Source organism: Pteropus vampyrus, unplaced genomic scaffold, assembly GCF_000151845.1.
Source record: "Pteropus vampyrus isolate Shadow unplaced genomic scaffold, Pvam_2.0 Scaffold9, whole genome shotgun sequence".
Taxonomy (NCBI): domain Eukaryota; kingdom Metazoa; phylum Chordata; class Mammalia; order Chiroptera; family Pteropodidae; genus Pteropus; species Pteropus vampyrus.
In genome coordinates this window covers 5,991,582-6,005,768 of record NW_011888790.1, presented here as the reverse complement: position 1 = coordinate 6,005,768, position 14,187 = coordinate 5,991,582, and the positions used below count along the sequence as shown (strand labels likewise).

General features: G+C 35.6%; 1 protein-coding gene across 2 annotated transcripts in view; it reads left to right on the top strand.

Annotated features, from left to right (window-relative positions):
* PTPRR (protein tyrosine phosphatase, receptor type R) overlaps positions 1–14,187 on the top strand; it is a 229,108-nt gene that overhangs the window by 91,638 nt on the left and 123,283 nt on the right. Inside the window, exon 1 of one of the 2 annotated variants that reach the window (XM_011374277.1) lies at positions 9,708–9,817. The exons of the other annotated variant lie outside the window; for it this stretch is intronic. The gene's annotated coding sequence lies outside the window, so the exon portion shown is untranslated. Of the gene's footprint in view, positions 1–9,707; positions 9,818–14,187 lie in introns of those variants that run through there. 2 annotated transcript variants of the gene reach the window in all.

The following is a 14,187-nucleotide window of genomic DNA, read 5'->3' as shown; positions in this document are numbered from 1 at the left end:
AAGAAACTGTTCTGTCTTCTGATAGATAATAAGGAATAATAGAAAATCTCTCTTTACACAGAAACTATCTTTTCTTATTTTACTTCTGCGTGATCTCACTCTGTTTCTCCATTGACATTATTGTCCTCTTGGCAGAATCCCAGAATTCTTATATTCGAGTCTGTAACATACTACATAAAAAGTGTCTATACAGTGGCCCAGTGAAATCTTCCATATATTTTCTTACCACAAGCTTCAAGCCTCACATATTTGTGGAGTACCTGTTGGCCTCTATTTGAATTTACTGCTTCTTGGTGTTTCCGTTTAGATTTAGTATCAAACTCTGGCATTTGAACTTGGTAATGACCTGGCATCCTTAAAGGATACTTCTTTCAGTTATCGCCCCACAATTCTCTGCGATATGAAGGTGCTAACTTCTCACGACCAGAGTTGGCCATTAGACTCTGTTGGCTAGAGGAGGTGCTGAAGTGATGAAACCTACAATGATGATGCAGGGATTATGGGACGATATAGCGATTAGCATGACCATTCTCCCTGGTACATAGGTCTGCAGCAAGTGCTTTAGTAACAAAACATCATGACCTCTGGTTAAAAATTTACTTTTGTAAGATATATTCTTTTCAAATTTTAGTTTTGAAGACAAATTAATAGTTTAGCCTTACCAGATTAGGCTTTATTCAAGGAAGGAATATAATATAAACCAAATCTACATGATAATTCACTCAAACGCTCCTTCATTCTCTTGAGTTGAAGTAGGTCATTCTGACGTATGTAGACCAAAAATTACATCCATATTGCCATTTCAGGCCCCAACTTTTTTTAAATAAGAAATTTCCAAGACACCATGTTAGAAGAAATTTTATTTAATGCTGAAAACAGTTACTTAGTTATCTTCTCACAGAATCATATGTTGAAGCTAATCTCAAAATATATGTACTAATTATAAATATTGCAAGCAAAGAGAAAGGATTTCTAGCATGGAAATCTGAAAACCTGGATCTAACCCCAGGTCTCCAAATAGCTGTGTGACCTCAAATGAAAAGCTGTCCTGCTCTGAGCTTGGTAAACATATGTGTAAATTGAATGAAATAGAAAAACATAAACCGTAAGATCTCATGACTTTAACATGCCTTGTTCTTAATTATTAACTAACAAATATTTGCAAAAAGTATAACAGTACATTTGGAAGTACTTACAAATTCACTGTCCTGTCATTGCCATAAATATAAGAAGCCGTTTTAATTGTTGTATCATATACCTTATTCCCATAACTATAGATCAATTGAAATCTCACAAATTATGACTTCTACACAGCTCTTCTCAATATAATCTGCTCATTGTTGCTTAATGGAGTAAGTGAAAGAGTATTTTATGAATTATGAAAGGACATCTGGAAAATATTACTCTTTATAAGTTGTATTAATTTAACAAATTATGGTTGCAAAAACAGCTGTGCTTTAAGCTGGTGTTGCCTGTATTTTGTGAGTAATTCAATAATTCTTTTAGTATTATTCATTTTGTTTCAATAAGAACTCCCTATAAGCTATTATTATTTTTTTTTATAACCACAATCTACTCTGCTACACCCTTACACTGATCTGTTTTTACCCTCATGTCTATAGCATGAAAACCAAAGCTTTCTACAAATACAAGAAGATATAAGATAAGGATGAGTTCAATCATAATATATTTGAAAAAACTGTTATCAAAGATTATCAGTATTATTAGATGGTTGCATTAGTGTAGGTTCTCCAGAGAAACAGAACCAACAGGATATCAGATAGATAGGGAAATATGATTCATTAAGAGATTGGCTCACATGGTTATGGAGGCTAAGAAGTTCTAAGATCAGTAGTAAGCAAGCCGGAGACCCAGAAGAGCCAGTAGTATGGCTCCAGTATGAGTCTGAAGGCCTGACAACCAGGAGAGCCAAAGGTATAAATTCCAGTACGGGTTCAGGTCCTAAAGCTGAAGAAGACCAATGTCCCTGCTTGAGGATAAACAGAGAGAGCAAATTCTCTCTTATTCAGCCTTTCTACTCTGTTCGGACCTTCAGCAGATTGGATGAGGCCCACCCAAGTTGGGCAGAGCAATCTGCTTTACTCAGTCAATCAATTCAAATGTAAATCTCATCCAGAAACACCCTCGCAGATGCACCCAAAATAATATTCAACCAAATATCCACAGGCACCTTATGGCCCAGTGAATTTGACAAATAAAATTAATCATCAGTCACCATGGGCTTTAAAATTATAGAATTGAACTCTATCTATTTGAAACGAAGAAAGTTGTACCCCAGAAATATAAGGTGCTGCCTAACAATTATTGGGAGATTAAGGCTCATAACCTAACTCTTTATATTTTATGATATATACTTATATTATATTTTATTCACATTTCATTCTACTATGCCAGAGTAATTCTTTAAAAAATAACAGGCATTAAAACTAATTCAAATATCATCTTCTCCATGTTAATGAATCCCGTGTAGGGGGTGTGTGTGTGTAGAGGGGGAGAATGTTCATGACTTAATAGACATGTATGTTGAGAAAGTCATTAATACTCTTGACCCTCAGTTTCCTCATTAATAAATGAAAATAATAATTCCACCTACCACATGATCTTGTTGCAAAGATTAATTGTCAATGTGTTAAGGGTAAGCCCCTAGAGTGACTAGAATATAGCAAGTGCTACATAAGCGTTAGCTAATTATTGTTATATTATTGTCGTTGGTGTTGGTGTTGATATAAAACCTTATAGAGTCAAGTTTCTTATTCTCTCCCTTAGCCCCATCCTCTTCTGCCCTAATCACCGCCCCAGTGTGTCAGTTAGCTCCTATCTCTCGTCGATACTGTATCTCATTCTGTAAGTGCTCAGGGATCAAGCTCTACAACACAGCACAGAAAAGAGAACGGTATGTCTGAAATGTAGTGGGCAAGGGGAAATACGGTTTAGAATAGTTGGAATGGGTAGGCAAGGTCCAGATCATACACCCCAGATACTTTATTTTTACTATTCTTGTTAGGTTTGGGGTTTCTGTTTTAGCGAAACAGCCCAACCAATGTGTGTGCCCACATTTACTACAATCTCAAGCTATGTGGTCCAGCAGCACATTCCAACGTGAGCATCATGTTTCCAGATACTTGCTCTACCTCCGGGTAAATAGGTAACCTGAAATTTAGAGAGATCAGAACTCTTGAGGCTTTCCTTTATTTTATACATATAGTTGTGGCCTGACTCACTTGTTATGATGTTATTTATGACGAGCTGCTGATTCAAAGGACCAGCTGAGCACCCAGCATGCTGCAGCTCTCTTTGAGATCAGCCCCATGACCTGTCCTGCTGTGTGGCAAAGTGCTGGAGACATGGATTATTTTTGGTGCTGTGAATTTATATATCAGGGCTTGGACTGGGCTTATTTTATGAAAACCCACCTCTTCTTTGAAATGTATACATCAAATATTTGAAGTGCTCTTTTTTTCTCATCAACAACGACATTTCTTGATATTTATTTCTCAGAAAAGGTTGACTTTTTGTTACTTAGCAAAACTTTGACATACATATGAAACATATACCTATCCATGTGAACATATATGTCCGTGATGTGAAAAATCAGTACTAGAATATCTCTAATAACAAAGAAATAGAAATAACACACCTGGACATTATTTATTGTAAGAAGTACATAAGAGCCTCTGCCATGGTTGTTAACTTCTTTGAGACATCATCTTGTTTAAATTAAATCTATAAAGATAAACCTTTATTTTAGAGAAATAAATATGCGATGCTTAGACCTCAATCAGAATTTTTAACTTACGATAAGAAATTAAGAATGACATACTCGAGCAATTATACAATAATACATGGTGGGGTGGTATGTCTAGATTTAAGTGTGTTTTATTTAATATAAGCACATATACAAAGGATATATATGTATACACATTTAACACATTATAGGCACAGATTTACCCTACAAAGCTAAATGGTGCAGTTGGATCTATAGATACATTGAAGTATTTTTTGAAGTAAAGTTTGGTGTGTAAATTATGGTGAGGGAAATAAGTGAGCCTGACACTTCTCCTGAAGAAGGATTAGGTGCCCTTAAACAATGCTCATGAAGTCCCTTGTACTTTCTCTACCCAGACTCTTAGAGAGTTGTTTGTTATTTTCTGTTTACTTCCACTCATTTATTTTCTTAAATTCAATATTGCTTCCATTTGTTCAACAAAAATTTATTGAGCATCTACCTATGTGCCAGGAATTATGATGGGCACTGGAGTGAACAAGGCAAATGTGACTTACACCTCAAGTCACTAACATTCAGTACATATAAAATACACAAATGTAGCTACTGGAGATTGTCATAAGACCTGTGAAAGAAAGACACAGGGTACTGACATAGAGATTATGATGAGGATAGAAGTGGGGTGCTTCTTTAGATAAGATAGAGTGGCCTTCTTTAGATAAGATAGAGAGGATAGACACTTGACCAAAACCAGAAGGATAAGAGTAAAGCAAAATTTCAAGATTTGTCAGAACAACATTACAAACAGAAGGGACATCCAGTAAAAAGGTTTGCAAAGCAGAAAGGATGCTAGTGTGGCTGGAGCTTTGGAGAGAGGAAGATGAGGCCAGTGAAGTAAGCTGGAGACATAAATATGTTAGGCTTTGTAGGCCATAGTGAGAAGCTGGGACTTGATTCCAAAAACAGTGGGATAGAAGCCTTAAAGAGTTTTGCCTGGAATAAATGTGACCTTATTTCCATTTTTACAAGATCTCTCTTAATGCTATGTGAAGACTGGATTGAAATGGGAGAAGAATGGGTGTTTACTTGATTCACTCAACAAATATTTATTGAGCTTCTAAAATATACCAAGCCTGTATGTGTTGGGCATGCAGTGGTTATTAAGGTACCACCTCTGCCTCCACTTCTTTTCCTGCTATTATCAAAGGCAAATCCTTCCACTTATGCTCCCATTCCCTGACATATTCTCAAGAATTTTGTTTCCTCTTCTGTCTTCTGCATCATCAGTTCCTTCCTCACTACTAGATTATTCATACAAGCATGCAAATAAATATGTATAAGCAATCTTGAGTCCACATCTCTCTCTCTCTACCAAGTATTCATTTCTTCATTCCCCATCACATGAAATATTTTCAAGCAAATCATCTATGGTCTCTGCCTCGGCCTTATTTCTATTGCACTTTTAAACCACTCTTATCTGACACTGACCCCTACAACAGAAAGAAACTAGACTTGTCAGGATCATCAATAGACACTTATGTGCCCTCATCTAATTCTCAGCAGCTATTTGGTACAGTTGGCTACTCTTACCTTCTCGAAACTGTCTTCTCTTAGCTTTTGTGGGATCATATTCTCCCAACTGTTCTCCAAAGGAAATGAAAATATGTTCCTTCTCATTTTCTTTGCTGACTCTTCTTCTACCCAACTTCTAAATGCTGATGAGACTTAGGATTTCTTCCTGGATACTTTCTATTTTCTATCTATACCTTCAGCACTGATAGAATAACTAATTATATTAAACCAAAACACATATTTACAAATTACATATTTATGTGTGAATTGGCACTTGGTTAGATCTAATTCACAGTCAACAAGTCGATGTTTGTTTACAAGGCTAGTAAAACCATAATGTAAAAAAAAAAAAGTCTGTATACTCTAGTGAGGTTCACATAAACTCATTCACTTTTGTTGTGCCTGTGTCAGGATGATCAAATGAAACAGAACACAGATTATCTGTTATTAAAAATCTGGTAAATACATTTTGAACATATAGGATTCAATAAAATGTTTTTGAAGATACATTATTTAGAAACTGCTTTTCTTAAAATACATGACAGCTAGCAGTACTCAAAAATGGAACACTGTAAAGAAAGCACATCAAATAACACACATGTGATTTAAGATTTTTTGTTTTCTTTTTATATCAAGAATGATTCTACTGATGTTAATAAACGATGAAACTTTGTCATTGTGTTTGGAGTAAAGGAAATAATATATTTCGAAGTTCTCAATAACTCTCCAATTGATACAAAAACCTAATCTTGGACACAAAAACCTCCACATTGATTTTTACAGCAGCTTTATTCATAATTGCCAAAACTTAGAAGCAACCAAGATATCCTTCAGTAGGTGAATAGATAAATAAATTTTGATACATCCAGACAATAGAATATTATTCAATGTTAAAAAGAAATAAGCTATCAAGCCATGAAAAGACATGGAGAAAACTTAAATTCAAATTATTAAGTTAAAGAAGCCGATCTGAAAAGACTGCATTCTATATAACATCCTGGAAAATGCAAACCTTTGGAGACAGTAAAAAGATCAGTGATTGCCAGGGGTTAGGGAAAAGGGAAGGATGAATAGACGGAGCACAGAGGATTTATAGGGCAGTGATACTATAATAGCGGATATGTCATTATACACTTGTACAAACTCATAGAATATACAACCCCAGGAGTGAACCCTAATGTAAACTACGGACTTTAGATGATTAAGATGTGTCAGTGCAGACTCATCAGTTGTAACAAATGTACCACTCTGGTAGAGAATGTTGATAATGGGAGTGGCTATGAATGTGACAGGGACGGATGCATACGGGAAACCTCTGTACCTTCCTCTCAATTTTGCTATGAACCTAAAACTGCTCTGAAAAACCATGAAGTCCTAAAAAATACCGACTTTGTTAGAGGTTAAGTAACTAGCCCAAAGTCACCTAGCTATTAAGTGGAAGAGCTATACTTCAGACCCAGACCATCTGACTCTGAATTGTTGCACTTAACGGGTGTGCTATACTGAATGCGAGATAATATTCAAATGCTCATGCATGGTGTTAACTCTGAAATCACTATGGTTATTTTCCTCTGAGATATGTGGTTGAAGTTAGTCATTTCTCAAAAAGAGCAACTGCATTCTCTATAATTGTCAACGGTTATCATTTCCCAGATATACACAGTGATTTTATATTTTAAAAATCTTGTAAATTAACCTAACAATATAACATTTTATTCAAAAACCATTACTCGCAATTACTCAATTCATAGATCTTAACATTTATATGACTATAAAAAATACATACTTTGCATTATATATGCCAAGTATACAGCTTTGCATTATGCTTAGTTCACCTAATATTAAGTTATGCACCTGCTTTATTCATTTATTCAAAAGATATTTTATTGAGCTTCTGCCATAAACCAGGCATTGCCTATACTCTGTAGATCATCAGTAAGGCGCTATCCTGAATACACCTTCTCGTAGCGATAGAGTATTATTTATCAATGATGAAAAGAGCTGAAGAAAAAATAACAAAGCAGGGTAAGGAGGCAGACAGTGATGGGCAAGGTGATATTTTAAAGTAGTCCAATTAAGAAAGGCACCTCTGAAAAGATAGTGTTTGAGTAGAGAGACGGAAGTGAAATGGAGATGTAAACCCTGCAGATATATCAGGGTTCCTAACAGTGAGACAGTAAATGCAAAGGCCCTGAGGGCAGAGGGAGCTTGGTTGCTGTGTTTGAAGAGCAGCAAGAACCAGAATGGAAGGAGTAAAATATGAGGAGGAGTGATAGAAGATGACATTGGGGAATGGAGTGGGGAGTGGGTGCAGAGAAAGAGGATGCTATTAGGGAGATCAAGTAGGGCCTCTGGAGGGCATTTTGGAAAGTACTGACATGATCTAATTTATGGTTTAAAAAATTACTCTGGCTTTGTGCAGAAAATAACCTATAGGAGGCAGAGTGAAAACAGGGAGACCAGTTAGGAAGCTGTCGCCATAGCCCCAGAGAGAGCTGGTGAGAGTTTGTGTGATAATGGCGAAGGTGGTGAGAAGTGGTCCTCTGAATATTGTTCAAAGTTAGATCTGATTGGATTTACCAATTGTGGTCATGGGTGAAAGAAAAAAGGCAAAAACGATGTCTGTTTTTTTAACCTGAGTCGACGGGAGATTGAGGTTATAGAGAGGAACAAAATTGAAGGAGTAACAGATTTGGGGTGGAACTGGGTAGGATAGGAATCAAGAGTTCAATGTAGACAAGATCAAGAGTTCAGTGTAGACAAAACCATACTTGACATAACTCAAGTATGCAACAGGATAGACAAGTCCTGAGTTCTGACAATGAGGTCCTGGTTAATATGAGATTGTAGTTCAGAATGAGAAAAGAGAGAGAGTTGAGCCCTAGGCCCACCAGTGTAGAGAGGTCAGGAAGAAGAGATAAGCAAAGGAGACTTGAAAAAGAGTGGCCAATGAATGAAAAGCAAAACTAAGAAAGGGTGGCAAGCCTGGTGAGGAAAGACTATCAGAGAGGAAGAAGGAATCATCTGTGTCAAAGGCTGCTCATAGATCAAGCAAGGTGAAGACTGAGAATTGGCCACTGGGTGTAGCAATCCTGGTTTAGTATAACAAGAGCCAATACAGGGACAATGGGAGGTGGAAGAGAGAAATTAGAAACAATGAATATGGACAGCTCTTTTGAGACCTTTGTTTGGAAGGAGAGTAATGAAAAGGGATGATCACTGGACAAGGCAGTCTCTTAGTTTGTTTGGCTTTCATTTTATTATGAAAAATATAGTACATTTGAAGACAGATTAGAAGGATCCAAGAGAGAGGGTGAACTAATGATGCAAAAAAGGGAGAATTACCTCCTGTTGATGTGCCATAACTTACTTATCCTTTTTACATTGATGTTCATTTAAGTTGCTTCGATTTTTCACTATAATGTTGCAAAGAAAATCTTTGTGTCTATTTATTTTTATTCATTGAAATTGTTTCCTTGAGATAAATTTGCAGGTGGAGAATTACTGGATCAAAGATCATGAACATTTTTAAGACTCTTGACAGTGCCCTATTGCTTTAAAAAAAAAAAATCTATTTACCAGGCAACCAGTAATATATAAATAATTAAGTTTTATTGCAATCTTGTTAGAGTTACGATATATATATCTTGAGGCTGTAGTTCATGGGATTTCTAAAGTGTTTCAACTACCCTTACTTTAACAGACTATTAGCTCCTTAAAGGCAGAAATCATGTTTAATTATCTTTGTTCCCTCCTATTTTTTCAGACCAAATATTTCACTAATTATAATAATTGCAACAATCACTAATCTGAAATCCGTTTTTGTTAAATCGTAATGATATAGATATAGTGTAATGGAGAAAAGAAGCCATCAATTATGAAATCAGACCAACTTGTATTTGTATCCCTGATTCGTTACTTGGGCTTTGCTTAAAACACATTAATTTTCCTATCAAAAACGTGAATCATAATCCTTGCTTTCTAAATCATGGCGAGGGTTGAAATGAGATCTGTAAAGTCCCTAGCACAGAGTAGGAACATTTTGGAGGATATCGTGGAACTTTTAGAAGTACTTTGTATTTACCATGAAAATACCTTGTGAACAGATAATTTTTTTTTAAAGGCAGAAAGAAAAAAATAAATCCCTCATGCCACACACCTTGTCTTTAGACCATAAAGTTCTCATCTTACAGTTTTGCTAATTACCATGAAAAAAAATTCCCCATGAATTTCAATTGTAGTGAACTGTCGAAACAGCAAGCACCTGGGGTATCTCTTGGGAATGCACAGGCTGCTACAGTAGACCTAGGATCAGCAAAGTCTCTAGAAATAGTACCAAGCACAAATAGTTACCTCCAGGTGACTAAATGAGGCTTCATCTCAGCGTTCGAGCTTAGAAAGCTTTATGATTAGTCCAGCTTGCTATGGTGAAGAAATAACACAAACAAGAGTACAAATGGAAATCAAATTCATCACAACATCCTGTCGATTCCCAAACAGGTAAGAGAATCTTTCGTGACATTAACAGCGTGAGATTAAGAGGGTAAATACTGAGATTTATGTCTACCTGTTCATATGTGCGTATATGAGTGAGTCAGCAGAGAATCTCTGTGATATCTAGGGAAATATCTTTAGCCTCAAAGTTTGAAATTAAAAGAAAACGCTATGCAATTAATTCAGCATCTCTAAACAGTAAAAACCCTACCACGATCCTAAGAAATTTCTTGTAAAATTTGTATCCATCCTAAAGAGAATGGAATTACAAATATATTCACTTGAACAGAACTGAAAATTTTCATAAAAGATATTGAGTGCAGCAGTTATTTGTTTTGTTCAGTCTAATTCCCACACTGACATTGGGGAAAAGATGCCCACTTGTGATTATAACCAGGAAAGGAAAGGAAAGGAAAGGTTACAGTGGGCTAAGTCACTAAATCTAGACATTTTTATAATAATGTCATCTTGGGGACCCCGCCTTTGCAAGCAGACTTCACTAAAAGACTAGTCAGTATTTTTCATTATAATCGGATGTGGGGGACCAATGAATGAAAAGTTGGTGACATGAGACATCCCTGGCCTAATTCCCAACAGGGGACCTCAACTTTGTTGTTTTCCACCAGTAAACCAAGAACCTTATTACTAAAGCTTGGCCATCCACATAAGAATTATGGCTCTCATTAAAAATTATGTATGAATTCATTAATATGTACAAAAAGTGCTATCCTCAGGTGAAAATCCTCACAAAATGTTTAGTTCACTTGTTCATTTCCAAAAATATGTATTGGGTTCTCTCTGTGTTCTGGGCATCATAGGAAGTCCTGGATATACTAAGATTAAAAATAAGAATTTAGTTTGAGTTTTAAAAGTAATATAGTGTTCTGGTGTTGGTACAAAATTATGGATAATTCTGATTTTATCTGTGGTCCATGTTGATGAATAACAATGTCAAAAATAGTGAATCAGGTGTTTCCATCCATCTTAATTATAAAAATGGATTAACCTCCTGTCTGATTCAATATTGCAGAGAACAGTCATTAAGACAGCCCAAATATATCATCCTATTTAAGAAGTCAATCTCTATTTGCCATGGAATTACAGGGCTGTCAGATTTTTTTTTTTTTTTAGTATGTCTCTAGTGTGAAACATGAGCAAATAATAATGCCAAATGATGGCTTGGCAATAATTTCAAACAAGATTTAGGATTTAGCAGCAAAATTTTAGACTAAAGAGAAATAAAAGTTTTAAGTGATTTTCTTTTAATGTTTAGTACATATATCCTTTTTTAATATGAGGAACCTGTGGCCTCATATTAAAGGAAGATGTGGCCTGTTAATTTTGTACACCAAAATATCTTCTCCTACAGCTTCCGCACTCTTAAATTTATTTATTTTTTAATTTTCGTTGTGAATTACTCAGTTGATAATTGATTCCTGATTGTGTTGTATAAAAGTAGCCATTTCTATAGTTAGCTGTTACAAGGAAGTATAAGCTATGTATAGTCTCCTTTGTTTTTCTGATCAGTCCATGCACCTCTATCTAACAATTTAATAATTAGATCAGAGATACAGTAATCCTAATACCATGGCTCCAATCATGATAAAAGAAAAAAAAGAAAAAGAATACTACTGGGAGAATTGAGAATTGAGAATACTACAGGATGAAATAATCATGCTGTGCATTAAAGTTATGCTGCAGACAACATCACTCAGAATCTTTCTTTTCTAGAAATGAGATGGTTCTCAGGGTGCTAATCACTAAAATAACATATTGTAGAAAATTATATGCTTATTATTTTGCCATCTCCTTCTGCAAATGAAAAAAAACCACACAAGAACATTGACTAAAACAAACATTCTGTCTTTATTCATTTTTAGTTATGCAGAAAATTGTTATTTCCCACTATGATAGAAAAATCAAGATTACCGAGAATAAAAGTTGAAAGGACACTAAATCATCGAGTTTTTATTTGTGTCTTAAAAACACATGCCAATAAACTCATTTCATTTTATCGTTTTTCTTGGAGTTTTGGATAGTTCATCAGAAGAGTGAGAAACAGAATTCTATTACAGTCCTTGAAGTGAAACATAAACTACTTCATGAGAGAATCGAAATAAACTAAATTTATAACATTCTTCCATGGAGCGTTAGACTCCAAACCACTCTTGTGATTAGACTATGTTTCAGAGCCTATGTGGTCTCCCTGCTGCCTCACATCACAAGCATTTGTACGTGAAGAGTTGAAAGTCTCAGAAGAATATATTCCTGTTGATTGAATATAAGCACATAAAAATAAAAGAGAGCTATCTCCCTCTTTTACCAATATCTGGAATGAAGTGTCCAGTGGCTGATAAGGATTATTAATGTTCTCATTTTTTAAGGAGTATTTATATATTTGCAAGCTTGGGACAATACCAGTTTCTAACTAGAAAGCAAAGTGCTTGGGAAATTGAAAGGCTATGACTTTGCCCTTTGGCATCTATTTCCAAGCATCCCTAAATGCCATTTAGAGGTTAGTTTGGTCTCAAGTCTTACTGAACAGGTAGTCAGATGTCTCTGTCCTTTCAGAAAGGCTGCATGAATGGAGCGATCAGAGCTGTGATGATTATAGAGTTCTGTTATCTTAATCCGGCTTGATGGAGAAATCTGAATTTGTCTGACCTCATTTTTTCAGGCAACATTCACCCAAGCATTGGGCTTTTGTCCATACAGGTTTCTGCCTGGCCCCAATTCAGTCATTTTTGACTTAGGCTTTTGGCTGCTGTGTTCTGCCTCCAGCATGAGAAATGCTGAAGCAAGGGGAGGAAGGAGGAGGGACAAATTAGGGCAGACTGAAAGAGAAGACAGGAATAACAGAGAAGAAATAACATTCAGTACAAGAGAGAAAACATAATCAGGGAAGATGAATGTGGAAATTTCTGTTGACTTGAACATATAATAACGAGACTTGAAAACTCTGTGAAAAGCAAGTAACTTCCTATTATGTTTGTTTATTGTACCCAGGATAATATCTATTTGTGATTAAATCAGGATTTTTCTCCTGTCTCTAAAGACTTAGTATTAAACTTCTACTTTCTTCTATCTTATCTATAGATGTGTTTGTAACTTTTATAAAAATGTTTTTGCAAGTATAAATGGACTCAAAACCATAAAGTATAGGAATGGTAGTATCAAAAAAGTATATAGAGTGTTATTTTGTAATTTATGGAAGCCGTATCTCCTTCAGTGCATTCGTACTTGGAAAAGTCAAGCCCTTTACCATTTTATGATTTTTAAAAATAGAATATAAGAGTGGGTGCTTACTCCAAATTATATAGAATTTCAACTTTTCAGAACAATGTATGAATGTTTTTATTTAATTGATAAATTTTAGGAGTCTTTGAAAGCAAAACAGAAGGCGTTTTACAAGAATGTTATTACAGAATGTAAAAGGGAACACTAATTAAGAGGTAATATTAAAATAGAGATGAGAGACTAATGAAATGAAAGAAAAACTAGGTTATAAAAAGTGTTCCAAATGCGTAGGATCTAATCTAAATCACTAAATTTAATTCCGTTAACATTAATATTTAATTTGTAGTAACTGAGAGAAAAGAAGAAAAGAGTGATGAATATAAATCTAGTTCAATATCTACAGAGTCTTCTGTAGGATTTAGGATTTGGGTTCACCCAGCCATGGTTTCAATGGGGAAAATAGTGAGGAAATAAAAGCAGAGATTCTGAAATCAAAGAACCTGTTTAAAATGTGTCATTTTGACCTTAAACCTTAAATATATATTCTCTCCAAAAATTACATCACTTTAGTAAAACCAAGTTGCTTTAACCATTGCTTTTCTTCCCCCTCTTTATTTCCCCCGCTTTGTTTTTCCCCCAACTTCCACCCATGACCTATAGATGTTGCCATTTCCCCTTAAGAACTGGATCTCTGAAGGTGTGGCATCTCCTCCCATGAGGCCTGTACCCCGTGCATTTGGAAAGGGGTGGTGCTGGCGCACTTGGGGGGCGGGGGAGGTTGGTGCACTTGTGGGGGAGGCTGGTGCACCTGGAACATGGTCCGTGGCTCCACCTGGGGTACGAACCCAGGACCTTCTGCATGTAAAGCAGATGTGCTAATCACAACACTATGGAATCACCCCCTAATCATTGCTTTTTTCACTGACCTAGATTTCTTAATTGACTTTTGGCTAAAGCTCCCATATAGGTATAACAATCAGTAAATGTAAACACTAGAAATCCAATCAGGCCACTCTTTAATGTCTTGATATTTCTGTTCTGCCAAATAAGTAAAGGACCTTCATTTAATCAACAAAGTTGCTACTTAATTTCTCCTGGTTCTGAAATATCCAGAGAAGCAGGTCATTCAATTTTTTTTT